Source organism: Harpia harpyja, chromosome 1 (assembly GCF_026419915.1).
Source record: "Harpia harpyja isolate bHarHar1 chromosome 1, bHarHar1 primary haplotype, whole genome shotgun sequence".
Classification (NCBI taxonomy): Eukaryota; Metazoa; Chordata; class Aves; order Accipitriformes; family Accipitridae; genus Harpia; species Harpia harpyja.
The window spans coordinates 9,055,156-9,070,807 of NC_068940.1; the positions used below are offsets into that span (position 1 = coordinate 9,055,156).

Sequence of the window (15,652 nt, forward strand, 5' to 3'; positions counted from 1 at the left end):
GTAGCAACTCAGTTGACTTCAGCTGGAATGGGAGTGGACCCGTAAGGATTGCCACCTGCTCTTTTCAAATCAATGGCTAAACTTGTGCCGACTTCAATCATCCTGGAACAAACAGGCCTTTAAACCTGAGGCTCTCCCTCAAACAAAACTGGACTATAATCAGCAGGTGTTTTGCTCAGAAAGGCTCCTGTATGGACTTCCAATTCCTAAAAACAGCCCCAGGACACATACAGATGCATATTGGCACTGCCCATTGTCTATTTAGTGTCTGTACTGAAATGCATTTATGTAAGGGACCTAAACACGTCTGAGGATCTGAGCCTTTGCTCATCATCCTCTTCCTGGTCGGTATTAGGAAACATGAATATTTATGTGTACTTATACGTGAAACTAATTGTTCTAATGCTTGTTATTTGCTGGCATCCAGCCAACAGTCAGAAATGTGACATGGTAACTTTGAATCTAGGTTTTGGTTGTACTCCTGAATATGAATATTTGCATTTCAGAAAATGAAGACATTAAAAAGGTTGTGATTAATGTCCTAGAACTGACATCAAAAATGACAACAGGAGAGTGGAAAAAGGTAATAACAAATACCAAAATAACTAGTAAAAGCAAACAAATAATAGTCCCTTCTGTTCTGCTTTTATTAATGAACAGTAAATGACCACACAAGACTCACAGCCTTTTGGCTGGGGACCTGTATTACACAAAAATCAGGACAACCAATGAACAAATCAACCTGGAAAAACTCCCATATGTGGAGCACATGAGGTTCTCTACCAAATTTGTTCAGTAACACTAAAGAAAGGATGTAAGGAAGATCTGCTATGAATACCATGAGGATTCCTGGGAAAGCTACACTTCAGAATTATTTCAACTTCTTAAACATTATCACATTAACACTGGTGAACCATTATAAATACTGATGGATGACTCCGGAAGAGAGGGATTATATGTGTTGCTCACCACAACTGATGATGTAGATCAGCCTATGGTTCCAAGAATTTTAGTGTGGGTACCATCTTCTCTTTTGTTTCCCCAAAAGATTTCACTCCATTGTTCCTCTAACATGTTTATTTTCCTTTTATTAAGTATTATACAAAAGTACTCCCAATAATTCATTCCTTGCTGATGATGAAATGCAACCCAAGGTCCCCCAATGTAGCCCCTAACTTTGCTTATCACTAAGGTACGTACACAGGAGGTCACAGAAGCCATAGACAAACCACTCAACCATGCTGAGGCAACCAACCACAGGTAAGCAAAACAGGTTTGGCTGATTATTACAGGCTGAATGAAGCCGGTGACTGGAAGAGGCTGACATTTCAGGACTGGTCAGCTCAGATACATGCAACAACCTTTTATATGCTGTGGCATATATGTGTGCCTTTAATACTGGTTTGGCTTTGTAAATACATTCTTCATGGTGATACACAACTGTTTTGGTTATTACCATTTAATGTTTTATAAAAACCACAAGATGCACGGCATTGAAACAACATTTTATACCAGCTGCAATGCTTGAGTCTATCTTATACTGGGAAAATGAGTTGGAGCTGCTTACAACAAAGATTTGGAGATATCCCAGCTGGGCACTAGAGGCAGATGACCTCCTACAGATTAGAGGGACAAGATGGAGTTGAACCTCACTGGGATGCTGAAAGGTCTCTCACTAATCTGACGTGTACATCTGATGTGTAACAGTAATCTAATGAAAGACCTTACAAGTGCTTGTGGGCCACAGATTCTCTATGAAGGTGCTTCTGGGTTCTTTCCTTTGCATCTAAAATATTTATATTTTAATCTAATAGGATATACAGGAACTTTGATTAAAAACTCTTTTAACAACTATTTGCTTGTTTCACAAATATTATAAATTGCATTGTATTTACTACTGAATTTATATTGTATTCTAAGCATTTCTGGTTTCCTTCAAATCCTACATATGTTGTCAGCCATATTAGCTGCTCAAGGCTAAACATCAAATCTTCATCATATTTCTCTCTTATGCTCCTTTTTTCATACTCTGTGACAAGTCAGTTAAATTAGTGGAAATCTGTATACAACCAACAGTTCTGTTTCAGAGGTACTGATATAACTGAACCAGAATCTAAACTGAAGTTCTTATTTATACCAAGGCTTTATATATTTTTAATGTTCATGGTCTAATTCATAAATCAGCCTTAGAATGTTGTTTTCCTTTCTTTTCCTTTATGAAGATACAAGAATGGCACATTTGATGGGGGATTAAAAGAGAACTCCAAGATGAATTATTCAGAAGAGCAAACAATATTATTTTCTATAGAAAATTATAGCTTTTAGAAATACAATGCAGTATGTACAGAGCCTGTGTAAATACAGGAAAGCAAGAAAATAAGAATGAAATAAATGACTGGTTTTGAAACAAAAAGATTATTTCTGATACCTAAATCATTGGCCTACATTTATTCAAGTGAAACATTAATCCAGGAATGTAGGGTGAAGTGCTGACCCTGTTAGTCAGTGACAAAACACTCACTGACTTGAGGGGAACCAGGATTTCACCCCATCAGTGTGAAATATTTATAGTTCCTTCTAATCCATTTTAGGCATTAAATTTAAATATGTTTTGTTCCTTTTCTTTGCTCGTCCTCCCCTTTTTGGAAAAAAAAATAGGAAGACAGGAAGATAATCTGGCTACTTGGACTGGATGATCATTGTAGGTCCCTTCCAACTGAAATAGTCTATTCTATTCTATTCTAACTCTATTCCATTCCAGTACTTGGCTTGATTTACCCTAAAACCTTTTTTAGCTTTATACTTACAAAGTTCTTATAAAAGAACAAACCTTTCTTTACTCAACAGAGGAAATTCTTCTGCCACAGCTGTACAGGAAAAACATGTATTGAGAAGGACAGATTTCAGAAAAGGGGGCTGGTCTTAAAAACCTCTCAGAATACTGTGAAATAAAAAGATGCCACTCCATTTGCCACAGAGAATATGAAAGGTAGAGTAAATGACTGTGCTAGGCTCTGTGCTGCTGTGCCTGATCAGCTCCTTGTACCTAATCTAGGTAGTCATTGTAAAATAATAATTTAGGCTGACAAAACCGCATATTAATATAAGTAATGTACTGTACCTAGGGATCCTTGCCAGCAGTCTCATTTTGCAGGAGGATATAAAACTGAGATATCCTCAATCTTCAAGTCCTCGGTTGAGGGAGGGGTTGAAGGAGCAGAAGAAAATTGACGTCGCTGTCGCCCCTGGCATTCCAGTTCTGTATTGGAAAAGCATAAATCACCTCAGTATCTTTCAAGAACTAAGTAAAAGATTTCAAAGACTTACATTCAAAACTCGTGGTCTTTCCCCCTCTGTTCTATATTAGGGTAGTAAGTGTATTTACAGAAGATATCTGTCAACAGCTAAATGGGTCCTTACAGGTTGAGCCCAAGCACGGTGAATATGGTGAGGTAAAGGTCTTTATTTTCTGCCTGAGTGAACTGATCTAACAGGGACTGAGTGCTTATCTTGCTCTCCCCTCACCCATCCAGCACAAAGGAGCTTGCAGATGGACAAAACCAGCTAGGTACAGTATTGGCAGAAGGGGGTAGCAAATGTCACCCAGTAGCTAATTAAGTGTTGTGAAAGAACAGAGGAATTCTGTGTCTAAGGGGGTTTCTTTGACTTACTTGGCCTGCAATGACTGCAACTGGGGTTATGCTACTTATGAAGCACTGTCTGAATAAGGGCACGGTCTAGTTAAGCGCTTGGAACAACACTAAATATATAACCGTCAGAATACACATTGGTTATCTGCCCACATTGCTATTTGATTATATCCTACAAAGTGTTCTCTCTGCAAAAAATTATGTCACCAAGTTATCGATTCATGTGATTTTACCACAAATTTTGCACAATTTGGTGTTTTCCTTAAAGCACCATTTCCTCGAATCGGGTGATTGTGTAATTATTTCAAACAAAAATTAAGTTTCTAGCCCAGTGGGTTGTATAGTAAACCTTGAATTCATTACTTGATTATTCCCCAATGTCTCAGAAATAGCAACAAGAAGAATTTCAAATGTCCCCTGCTTTTTAGGAAAAAAAACATATTTTCTGTGTGTCTGGATTTTTCAGTACTTCTGCTGCACCAGCTGTCTGGGCTTTCCTATGCAACAAGAACATTGATCTCAGGGACTCATTACTAAGTCATCCCAGAAAAAAGTTTAGAGCTGGCTCTATGCTTTCTACCTCTGGAGGCTGAAAAAAATGTTTGCAATCTGGATTTACTGGGAAAAAACTTACGCCATGGCAGAACCTCCTCAGCAATAAGCAGAAAGGGATCTTACTGACTGCTAGATGAGGGATTTTAGCCACTAGTAGAATAGTACATGAAGGGGACTGATGCCTTTTACTGATGATGGAGACACAGCAAGTCTTGACAAGCTCTGATCATGACATTGATGCCATCATACACATGGTGATGAAAGAAACATAGCAGCAGACAACAAAGAAAAGAATGTCATCTAGTAAGAGAAAACTGCAGCCGCAAGAAAACACAGATTAAAACAGCAGACTTTCATGCCTGACCCATTCGCGCATTCTGAAAGTGACTGGAGCTCCTAAGGATGCTGGGACATTTTGAATGAGTCAAAGAAGCTGTGGCATGAAGAAGACCACAAAACAATTTTAGTAGTTTTTGACTTTTGGCAATATTTGGGTATGCTTGCATTTTCCTCAGACACAGCTGGATTACAAACCACTGACAATGACAAGGTCAAGAGCACAGACATTTAACCAGCTGGAATTATCCTACTAAGATGCTTCACAGCTCACATCTGGGGCTGGAACAGTGGCCCAGCATCACAGTAAAGCTGTCCTGAAACTCTGTCAAAGCAGAACTGTATATTCAACTACTAAGCTGAAAGCAGTACCTCACTTTGTTTAGTGGTACCGATGCATAACTAGAGGACACTGCCAGTCTCTTAAAGGATCCCCTGCAGCCTAGATTGAAAAAAAGATGAAAACAGAACTAAGAAGTTCAAAGAGAAATGCTAACAATTCTAAAACAGGAAAACTAATGTTGACCAACGAGTAAGACTTCGTCATTCCTTTTGACTACTGCTTCCATAGGTTTCATACATAGCAAAAGAGTAGATCAAGATGACATGATAACACCACGCTCACACTTGAACATTCTGCTTTCCTTCCTCTTGCAGTTAAATTGTCCTCACTAAAAGTTCCTTGCAAATTTCTGCCCGTAATTAAATGAAAAACATGAAACTTCACTTGAAATCCGTATCAAAACCCAGTACTGTATCTTTAAAGAGGATTTTTAGCAAAAACACAGCATAAGCCTGTATCTCATGATAATAAATAGATAGGGCAATGTAAATACTTAGCAGAACTGAGGCCCAAGCCTACAATATTCACTGAGTAGCATTCCCAGAAGAACAGCTCCACAGAACTGAATTAAACCACAACACTACCATTAGTACAAGTAGTCACAAAGATTAGTATTTGTGAGATCAGGACATTTTCCCCTTGGATTCAGCAATGTCCTTAAACATATACTGAATTATAAATAAGTGAGTAATTCCATCTCTATGCGACAAGCTGCTTAAATACAACTGGAATGCCTAAGTGCTCTGCCACACAGGGATGCCATTACTCACATACTTAATGATAAGCACGTGCTTATTATTTAACTTTTTATGTTGCCATGCCTAAAGAGAAGCATTCAACTAATTAATGTACAATTATGAAATGAGAGTCCACACCCCCAGAGCTTACTGCATAAAAGAGAATATAGAGAAGAGATAAAAAAGCAGTAGAGTGACATCTGTGAAACTAAATGTAATTTGAATCTGCCTTAATCTTATTTTACAGGTGATCAGATTGAATGATGACACATTCAGCCTTATTTCACACTAGTTTGAAAGAGGAGAAATAGTCCACTTCTTTGGCAGAATCTTCCCTTTTTTCCTGCGTGTTTTGACACTTGATCTGTACAAGATACTCACAAAGTGCTCTTCACAGATCCGTTTAGTTAATTAGCTATATGCTGGTTTTCAAGTTCTGTAGACTAAACAGCAGATTTGGTAAGCAAAAGGCATCTTGACATATCCTGAATGCACTCCAATATTATTTAAGCAGATCTAGCAAGTCACACTACCAAGATTTTCACATGATATTCCAATTTATTTTCACATCAGTAAGTGCTTGTGCAATTTTAACTCATATTAGTATTTTCGGTATTGCCCCAGCAAGGACAGACTTAATGAAATCAAGGAAATGAGCAAAAACGTTTGTGGTTTTCTCCAAACTCATCTATGAATCATTTAGATGCGACTTAGATCAATCGGGAAATTCTACAATCAAATACATTGAAAGTCCATTTTCAACAAATACTAGGAAGGTAAGCATTAACATTTTCAACAGTTTTCTTCTGTAAAAAATGTGTATGCAAATAAAAGATGCACCAGAGTATTTTCTTCTAAGTAGGTTACAATGCTGTCATTCTACAGAGATTTTGATAGCCTATCTCTACAGCCTCTGACGTGTACTTTGGGATCCCTGCATGACTTTAGAAATACATTCTTCTATAAAAGGGAATAAAACATGCCAGCCTTGGCATAGATTGTAACATGAAAAAAAAATTATAAAGTTATATTAAATGCCATACACTATGCTCCATGAGCTACTATATTTTAATTGGGTAACTTCCTGCAAGAGGGCTATTACTGCACTTCTTGCATAAGAAGCGGTCCTCATTATTTCAGGAGGACTATACCATAAATTAGAATTGCAAAGGTTTTTTGAATGTTTTGATCCTGAAGTTGGTGACCCTGTCCCCACTAAAAAAAGTACACAAATAAAAAACTTTAACTTTTAATGTTGCAGTTTCTGGCATCAATAAATCTAAGCCAATATATGAATGCATTGTTAGACTGAGGGCAACATGTCCTAAGTACACAGCCCCAAAGTCTGATCTTCCAGTCACTCCTTTCTCAGTGTTTCACTTGATGCCAATGCCAAGTATTTTCAAAACATATTTTTTATTGCTGTCCAAGCCTTCTTTTTCCTTGATGGGATAAAACAATAGCATGTCATCTAGTCAATATTTTTGCACATAAAATATTTTGCAAAATCCAAAATTTGCACATCTCTCATTCCTTTCTTCTCTTTAGGGCACTGTTGCCTGGCCTGAGTTAATAGCTAAAAAGTTCTAAGATTACCTTTATTTATATAGAAACGGCAAGACTCTCTTCTCTAATGTTTTCAGGTGCTACATCTTTCATCTTTGCTTGCACTGGGTTTCCTCTATATTATGAGGTCACTTTACGATTACTGAATCTCCTTTTTTTCCTTTCTTACTAAATTTACTACTTCTTGTTTTTCTCTTTACTTTAGTCTTAGCTTTTTAAGTTTGCCAACATTGTCCTGGGGAAGAGAAAAAAAGAACTTGTTTGTTTTGTGTAGAAAGCACTAGCAGTCAGGAGTGAAGACGTGTTATAGGGAACTTGTTTTAGACCTGTAAGGCATCTGCCAGTTTGGTAGCCTCAGAAGACTTTCCATGGAAAGGAAATGCCTAGTGGTTTTTCCCTTTTCCACATCCCTGTGATGTAAAAGGATGATGTGGAATGCTTGACTTTTGCTCTTACAGTTAGAGCTTGTAAAACATTTCATAACTTAACTACATTACATTTTTCTCAAATTAAATTGATATTCTATAAAAATTCAATTGCACTTATCATCCTAAACTTTCCACTTATCACACTGACACTGCACAGGTGTTGGGATTTTTTTTTCTCTCTGAGTTGTATGGAATACAGACCTTGAGCTTGAATCTAAATGCAGTAGTTTCACAGTTTCTTAATCCTTTCATGTTTTCTTTCCAGAAAGAGATCTTCTGGGCTTGTTTCTCGCTTCTCTTAAGTAGTTTCTGTGTTCTGTGCATTTTTACAACCATGTCTTCAATTCCATACTACCTTTTTCCCTTTTGGAAGGTGTGGCAAGACCCTCTGGTTTAAAACCTGTGCTGTTTCTTTGATTTCATCTGGCTGTTTACACATGCCAAGAAGAAGTAGTTCTTTTCACTGCATACAGGAAGCTGCCGCACTGATTTTTGCAATTTCCAATGGCAATTAGTCTGCACTAGTGAGTTTGGATCCCAGACTGATCCTTGCAGTCAGCTTGCTTTTGCTTAATGCTGTCTTTAGGCATGTGAGGTGTGTGAGCTGCTATTAACTATGGCATCCTTGATAAAATATGACCTTCTTCATCCCCTATTTAACTGCTGCACAATTAAAACAAATTGTTGCGTTCCATATTTTACAGTGTTGCTGTCAAACCACCAGAAACGAAACACAAAGTCTTCTAAAATAACCTATGTTTGATAGGGAAAAGCACTACTGATTTTCGCACAGCCACACGGTTGACTTGAAAAATATATGTGGTCTTTTTTATTATCACTGACTAATGAATTATTTTTCCATTCAAGAGCAAACGGTTCCTTTAAATGCTGTGAATTCATGCTCTTCTCCCAAGACTTCTGTGCAGAAAGCCAGCTCATTTGATACTTGGAGGTGAAGCAGATTTCAGGTGGATGATCAGACGCCCCTTGGGACCACGTGGCGACGAGCACCACGTAATTGCAAAACAGGCGTGCTCCCATTTGGCCAGGGGTATGGACTAGCCTGAAGCCCAGAGAGCCTGACAAACGAGGCCTAGGCACGAGGGTTTGCCTACTGGGAGAAGTCCTGGTTTCGCGGCCGTACCGAAAGAAGGCAGTAACCCCACTGTGGGCCCAGCTCTAGCAGTGCTCGGGCTAGTACAGTTTAGTCCGGCTCGGGGCAGACAATGAACTATCTTGGCGTACCTGAGGCTGCCCTCGGCTTCCCGTGCCGTGTGAGGGGTCTGCCGGTTTCCACGCTGGCCCCGCTCTCCTTTCCCAGCGTGGGCCAGGCCTGCGTGGCGTGGGGTGCTCGCTTCCCGCTCACCCGAGCTGTGCCCGACGGGCAAGTGGGGCCGCCATGCCTGCGGCCGTGGGTGCCCCAACCCCGGGTGCCCGCACTCTCCCCTGCTCCTCCGTGATGCTCCACCACTGCCATTTCCTCTCAGGCTCCCAGCCGCCGCCCCGCCGCCGAGAGACACCTCTCCCTCTCCCTCTCCCTCTCTCCATTTTCACACTCCACCCACTTTTTGCTTTCTTTCTCCATCTCTGCCACCGTCTCTCTCTCTTTCTGGACTTGTCTTTATTTGGCACTCCCGGAAGCTGCCGGGCATTTCTCTCCCTGCCTGCCTGGGCAGCTGATGTGACTGACTGACACCGGCTCCCGCTGAGGAGGAGGAGGAGGAGGAGGAGGAGAAGGAAAAGAAGGAGAAGGAGGAGGAGGGAGAGCAGCGGCGAGGCGAGGCGAGGGAGGGGGGAGCGAGTGACCGGCCACGGATTTTCATTGCAGAGAGGAGGGGAAAAAAAAAGGCTACGCGGGTCATCAAAACAGGTAATTCAAGAGCAGGCAGCGGCGGCAGGGGCGGGATGCGGGGAGCGGCCCGACCCCCCCCCCCCTCCGCTTCCCCGGCCCCGGGCAGGCTGGGGCGGGCCCGGCGCGGCGCGGCCGGGGCCGTGGGTGCGCTCCCGCCGGCGGTGGGGCGGAGGGGCCCGGCCGCCGCGGCGGCAGCGGACATCTTGTGGAGGGGGCTAGCGATGAGGGGACGTCTTCGGGCTCGGGCCGGGGGGGGGCTGCGGGGCGGCGGCGTAATTCGTTGAGCGGGCAGTGCCCCGGGAGTTATCTGGGTCAGGGCCCCGCCGGGCGCGGCCGTGCTGATGGCCCGGGCTGCGGTCTGCCCCTCGACTTCGCGCCTGTCACCTGCGCCGGGATGCCCACGGAGGGCCTCCCCCTTCCCTCCCCCCCGGGTGATAAGGGCAAAGAGCCGCGGGGCGGGGGAAGTAATCGGAGCGGGGAAAAACCCCAGCAAAATACCACCGCAGATGAGGGATCCTCTCTGGGGCTGAACCCGGACCTCCTCCGCCAAGGCCGTGGTCAGCGCCGGCGGCGGCCGTGAATGACTCCCGGGGGGTGCTTTCGGCTGTGCTCCAGCCCCCCACCCCGGATCCCGGCAGCCCAGCTTTGCGACGGGTTATTAAAAATGCCCTCCGCTTGTTTACGGAGACCTGACTCTGTCAAGCGATGCCAGCCTTGAATTCTCTTAATCAGCGTAAGATGATCTGATTTCGAGGGAGGCGGCTGTAGTGCTGGTGGGTAGCTGGGCTCCGAGTCCTTGGTTCCCCCCGCGCTTGGAGCCAGAGGTATGCGTGTGGTGGAGGTGACTGAGTAGCCTACAGGTTTAGCCCGGAGTAAAGGGTCAAACAGCATCCGAGGGTGAGAGTTCTGAAGACAGAATACATACCTTTATATAAAAATATGTAAGGGATTCTGCAAATACAAGACGACGTTCAGAGGGGGCAGGAGGAAGGCAGAAATGAAGAACCGTGAAGCTGAGATGCTGCATTTTGCAGTAACTTGACATCTGAAAGGAGCACTCCCCCAGAGATGCAGCCAGCACAAAGCTGAGGAGAACTTGTCATGACCCCACCTAAAAATGTGAAATCTGTCCTTTGCTGCGGGCATTGCTGTAGATCTGTATCTTAGCATTACAGGATCAACAGTGAGGATTTTTAGCAAGTAAAATTCAGATTTCATAACGCGTAGGGGCAGTCTTAAAAACAAAGACCATCTGGGGAAGAAAGCTTTCTTTAGATGCATTACCTAAATGTGGTTGTTTTCCAATGATGGAAAACGTTTTCAGAAAAAAACCTACACAGAGGCCGGTCTATTAGGAAATAGTTGGAAGGAGTCTGTTTAGCAGGGGGGTAGGGTAGGATCAATACTGCAAATTTTTATTCATTTATTTCTAAGGCAGGCAAAAGTGGCAATGGTTCATGGACTACCATGTTTCATTGTTCTGCGAAACTAGTCAGGAAGCTAGTCCTACTTCAGAAATGTAACTTTTAAAAATTATTTAGAATAGCAAAGTGGTAGATAGAATGAGTTGAAACTCAATACAGTACTCTGAAAGCTGGCCTTTTAAGACATGACCGCAAGTTGGATATCCTAATTTTATTCAAATTTTATCCTAGCATTTCCTTTTAATTACTTATTATGCAAATGGTAATAAACTTTTTCTGATTCTATACGTTTTCAACACAAAGATTTCATAACACTGTTTGATTCTATTTTGAGCAAGTTTGCACAAGAACAAAGGCAACCCACCTCCTGGAGCAAAGCCAGGCACATACAACAATATGGCCCTTTTCGGTCTTGGGCATAACAAAAATGCTCGTCTTCAGAATACTCTTATGATTCATTTGAGTCTTCCCCCTCAAATGAATGCTGCTGAGATGTGAAAGATGGACAAGCACAGCTCCAAATGTAATGAATAAAATATGTTTTCTCAATTAAATAAAAATGAAGAGGATGTGCATTATTTACTGTTACAGTAGAACCAACCTATGACATGTTTTCGTTATTCTTTGTCAGCTATGGCGCTCACTTCAGTGACGAAAAGTGCTTCTTGATACACCATAAGGAGCAAGGATACTAAGATTACATGTATTAGCCTCCCGCCCCATCATTAGGTTTTCTAATCCCAGTGTATAAATTTTTATTAACCACGTAAAATGCATTGGGGACCCTAAGTTACAAAAAAAAAAAAAAAAAAGGAATGAAAATTCCCCCAGGACTAAAATTCATGGGAATCTGAGTTAGCAGGTATTGGAAAAGGAGTAGAGTGCAGCAAGGAAGGCTGGAAACCAGATGGATTGTATTCAGCTCCCAGCCTTGACATTGACTTGCAACATTACCTGGAGCAAATCAGATGATCTTTCCATGCTTCAGTCTGGCCTGTCAGTGACAATAATGTTGCAAGTGGTTTGAACTCTAGAGAGAAAAATGGTGAACTGCCAAATATGTTAAAGAAATATTCTTTATGGTTCTGCAACCATAAAGAGTTTTAACAACATGTACAACAGCAGCAAACTCAATAGTTGCAGTTGCTGCCTACTAGAACATCTGACTACATGAAAGAGAACATTCTTTACTTATGCTTATTGGGGCAAAAACAAAGAAACACCTACGATAAATCAGGTGTAAATTATTGCAGTTATTCAGACAGCTGTTTTAGTATGAACTGGTTAAAAGATTTTCCTTGATAAAGCACTCCTAATGTATATAAATAATTTTAGTTCCTTTCTCTAAAATGTTAAGTGCATCTTTTGCAACAGGGGGAGCAATTCAGAACTTGTCATTTTCCTGAGGTACAGAGTCAGCTCCAGTTGCTCACATATTTTTGAAAAATGAGTAATTTTGGCAGATATGGTTTACTGACTCTGCAAATAAGAAGTGCTTTGAACCCTAAAGGCTCAACTGTTCAGAATGTCACCGCTAGAACTATACCAGAATATCAACACCTTTACTAAGCAGTGTACATTCAGATGACAAAAGCACAGATAAGCACAGCTGCATCTATGGCAGAGGTTCTGCTGATTCAGCCAGTTCAGCAAGGGTATGGATTTTGGGGTTTCTTAAACCTCTGTGATAGTTGTCACCACGTTAGCAAGACTTTATGGCATAGACATGGCCTTAGTCCATATACATACTGGCTACTATTGTCTTCATTTCACCTGTGTATATAAGGTATTCTGACTGTGTCAAATTTCAGGGACTTTTTGTTACTAAAAAACGTCCCATTGAGACTGCTTTCCTGACTATATGCTAATGGAAATTGCTCTGACCCACAATTTTTCAGAGAGTAGCAGGCTAAAGAAATTGCTTGTAAAATCCAAAATACCGGGAGTAGTATGCTGGAATCAAAGGCTTAATGCTTTTGTAGCATATATAAAAAAAACAGGTAAATGCTCAAGTACATAACTGAATAGTGTCGTATTTTTTCAAGAAGACATGCTCAGATCCTATGCATTAACGTTATGTTTTGTATTAGTTTAAACACTTAATTAATTGCTTTTTGGAAGGAATGTAAAGAATTATTTACATTTCCATGTGTAATCCGTCATCGTTTAGGAGGAAGAAACAGAAGAATAACTCACCTAACAGCTCTGGGTCCTCTAAAGCAACCATTGTGGAAAAGGCTAACTTTACAACCATGTAAGATGGGTCCAGTTTGATCTTTCTCGGTTTCATGATACCTCACACTGAAACAGAGGAGGATTAAACAGCCAAATATCTCAGATCTTATAAGTGAGCAAGGTTGCATGGATTATCATTAAAACCCAGGACCTCCAAGTAGTAACCAGGTTATAGCAGGAAATAGAAAGGTCTTTTTTAGTAGCAGGTGGCCCATTTCATCTTGAATCAGAAGCAAAGGCACAACCCATTGCAATGCTAGCAGTATTGCAGAATCAGTGGGCTGAATTTTAGAATGGGAGATGGGCCAAGGCCTTGAGTTTTTGTGATCACAAATAAGCTGCAGAGCAAAGGGAGTACTCAAACAGCAGAAAGTTTGCTTCAGCCCTCCTGGCTGCTGCCATGCTGGAAGAAGGGCCGCAGGCTGCAGGCTGAGTGAGGCAGCCACAATGAGCCTGAGACCATCAGATGCAGAGTGCCAAGATCATAATTGCAGCAGGATGTTCTGGTAAGAGCAAAAATGCTAGCTAACTTGGCTGAAATAAAGCCCAACTATTCAGGCTTTGGCATAATATGGATATGCATGAAAAGTAGGATGTGAAAGTGTTGTGAAAGGCCACCCTCAACAGCAAACAAAACCATTACTAACCTTGGTACTGAATAACTCTAGTCTCATCTTTTCTGCAGAATTTCATAGTTTGTGTTTTTAGAGCTTGCAACACTGTTTAGTTTTAACTTTCCCCCTTTGCTTTTCTCCTTTCACATCCCAGAAGTACTGAAACACTCCATAAGGGTTTGTACTTTGTGGAGTTTACCCTTTCAGACAGTGCAAATTCAATTTGGTTGGAACCGTAGCATAAAGAATCTTACTGTTCAGTTATTATGAACTGAACTGAGCACTTTAATAAAATCAATGCCTACATGCAGTATTTTCTCAGTTCAGCAAGGCAGCCTGCTTACATACAGTAATTGGACTTGTGACAGGTAATTAAATGGCTTGTAAGGCCTTTCGGATGCTTGATTACATGAAAAGCACCACACTAATACATAGTAAATGAGGTGGCTAAGAACATTGTGTTTCTGTTGATTGGAGAGATACTAAAACTCTTACACTTCATTGGAGGGGGAGAAGAAAATAAAACCAAGACAAAAGACTATGAGCAGTGGTGACATAAAAAGGGAGCATAAAAAGAATAGGAGAATGTACTTAGAAACTGGGTTGCCTTGGTTATTTTAAGTCAATCATGCTTACATAGGCTGTCAAGTCTTGACTGCTTCAGTGTATCATTAAATAGCGAACTTGTTCTTTGTGATCGCAAAATTGATAAGACAGTCAAAATTACTCAGCAAGGGATAGGAGCTCTTCACAGAACTTACATATAATTAGAAAGTGAACTGATATTCCAGGAGATACTAAGCACATACATGAACACATGACATATTTAAAAGAATTTATATTAAATTGTCAGAGGTCTAACCACAGTCCATGCTATTATTACATTGACTTGTAGACACACAGCTTGACGTGTGCAGTTGCTCACCCATAATTATGGGACTAAACTGGGATGCGATAAGAAATCTGAAATGCGTCAACAGTCTTAGGGGTACTTGTCAAAATAGAGATTGTTTTACAAAGTAGTTTTGTAATATGTTTTAAACAGTGGGATACAAAATTGCCTCCATTCCTTTCCTGCATGTTTTTGTAGACAGCAGCCTGATCACTGGGAGAGGGAGAGAAGCAGGGGAAGAGACAGAATGCAGTCAGAAAAGTATGCTTTATGGTACTAACAGTACAAAGCCAGACAAAGGAAAAAACTTTGGTTAAATGGAAGAGGTGCAACATGAACCTGCTTTTTCCTCTTCTTCACAAAAGTCTTTTTTGCTTATAAAAAATAACCCTTTAAAAACACAGAAGGTATACCAAAGAGAAGTCCACAGACAAGATAATTTGGGTAGCACACTCTTATGCACAGCAACAGAGGACTCATTTGTAATGTATCAAAATGGCACATCCACCCACAAAAAGCAGAAGTCATACAGACATTTTTGTCTTTTTGCTATTCCAGGTATAACACTTGTCCTTTTTGACACACACACACACACACACACACACACACAAAAGTTTTCAAAATTCTAATACTGTTAGACATAAAAGACTGTATCTTTTACTAGGATAAAAAAAGATGGTTTTTCTCTATACTTAAAAGAGCATTGCTTCCAAAGGAGCTTGTAGCAGATCTAAGAGCAAAACAAGAAAAAAAGGTCACCAAAGGCTCTGATTTGAACCCTGAATCATTCTCCTCACACAGGGCTTTACAAAGAGGTCTTCTGGTTTAATCCAACTTGACATCAGTTTGACAAGCCTCTCTCTGTTTACATTCCTCCCATACAGCTAATGGGAAACAAAACACAAACCATACAAGGAAATGTTTCTGTCTGTCTACCAACACACACTTTCTTCTTACCAATACTCCCTTGCTTTACATTCTCCACCCAAAATCTTTTACGGTAGTAACCCAAATAGCTTC

General features: G+C 41.0%; 1 protein-coding gene and 1 long non-coding RNA gene across 3 annotated transcripts in view; one reads left to right on the forward strand and one right to left on the reverse strand.

Moving 5' to 3' along the window:
• Positions 1–10,155, reverse strand: part of LOC128153815 (uncharacterized) — a 28,124-nt gene extending 17,969 nt beyond the window's left edge. The window contains exons 1-2 of the long non-coding RNA XR_008239115.1: positions 9,966–10,155; positions 3,122–3,259 (exon numbers count right to left, since the gene is read on the reverse strand). This is a non-coding gene — a long non-coding RNA (uncharacterized LOC128153815). The remainder of the gene's footprint in view (positions 1–3,121; positions 3,260–9,965) is intronic.
• The window catches only part of CAP2 (cyclase associated actin cytoskeleton regulatory protein 2), a 68,176-nt gene continuing 61,716 nt past the window's right edge, over positions 9,193–15,652 (forward strand). The window contains exons 1-2 of one of the 2 annotated variants that reach the window (XM_052813300.1): positions 9,193–9,485; positions 10,155–10,291. The gene's annotated coding sequence lies outside the window, so the exon portion shown is untranslated. The remainder of the gene's footprint in view (positions 9,486–10,154; positions 10,292–15,652) is intronic. The other variant, XM_052813205.1, reaches the window with a different exon arrangement.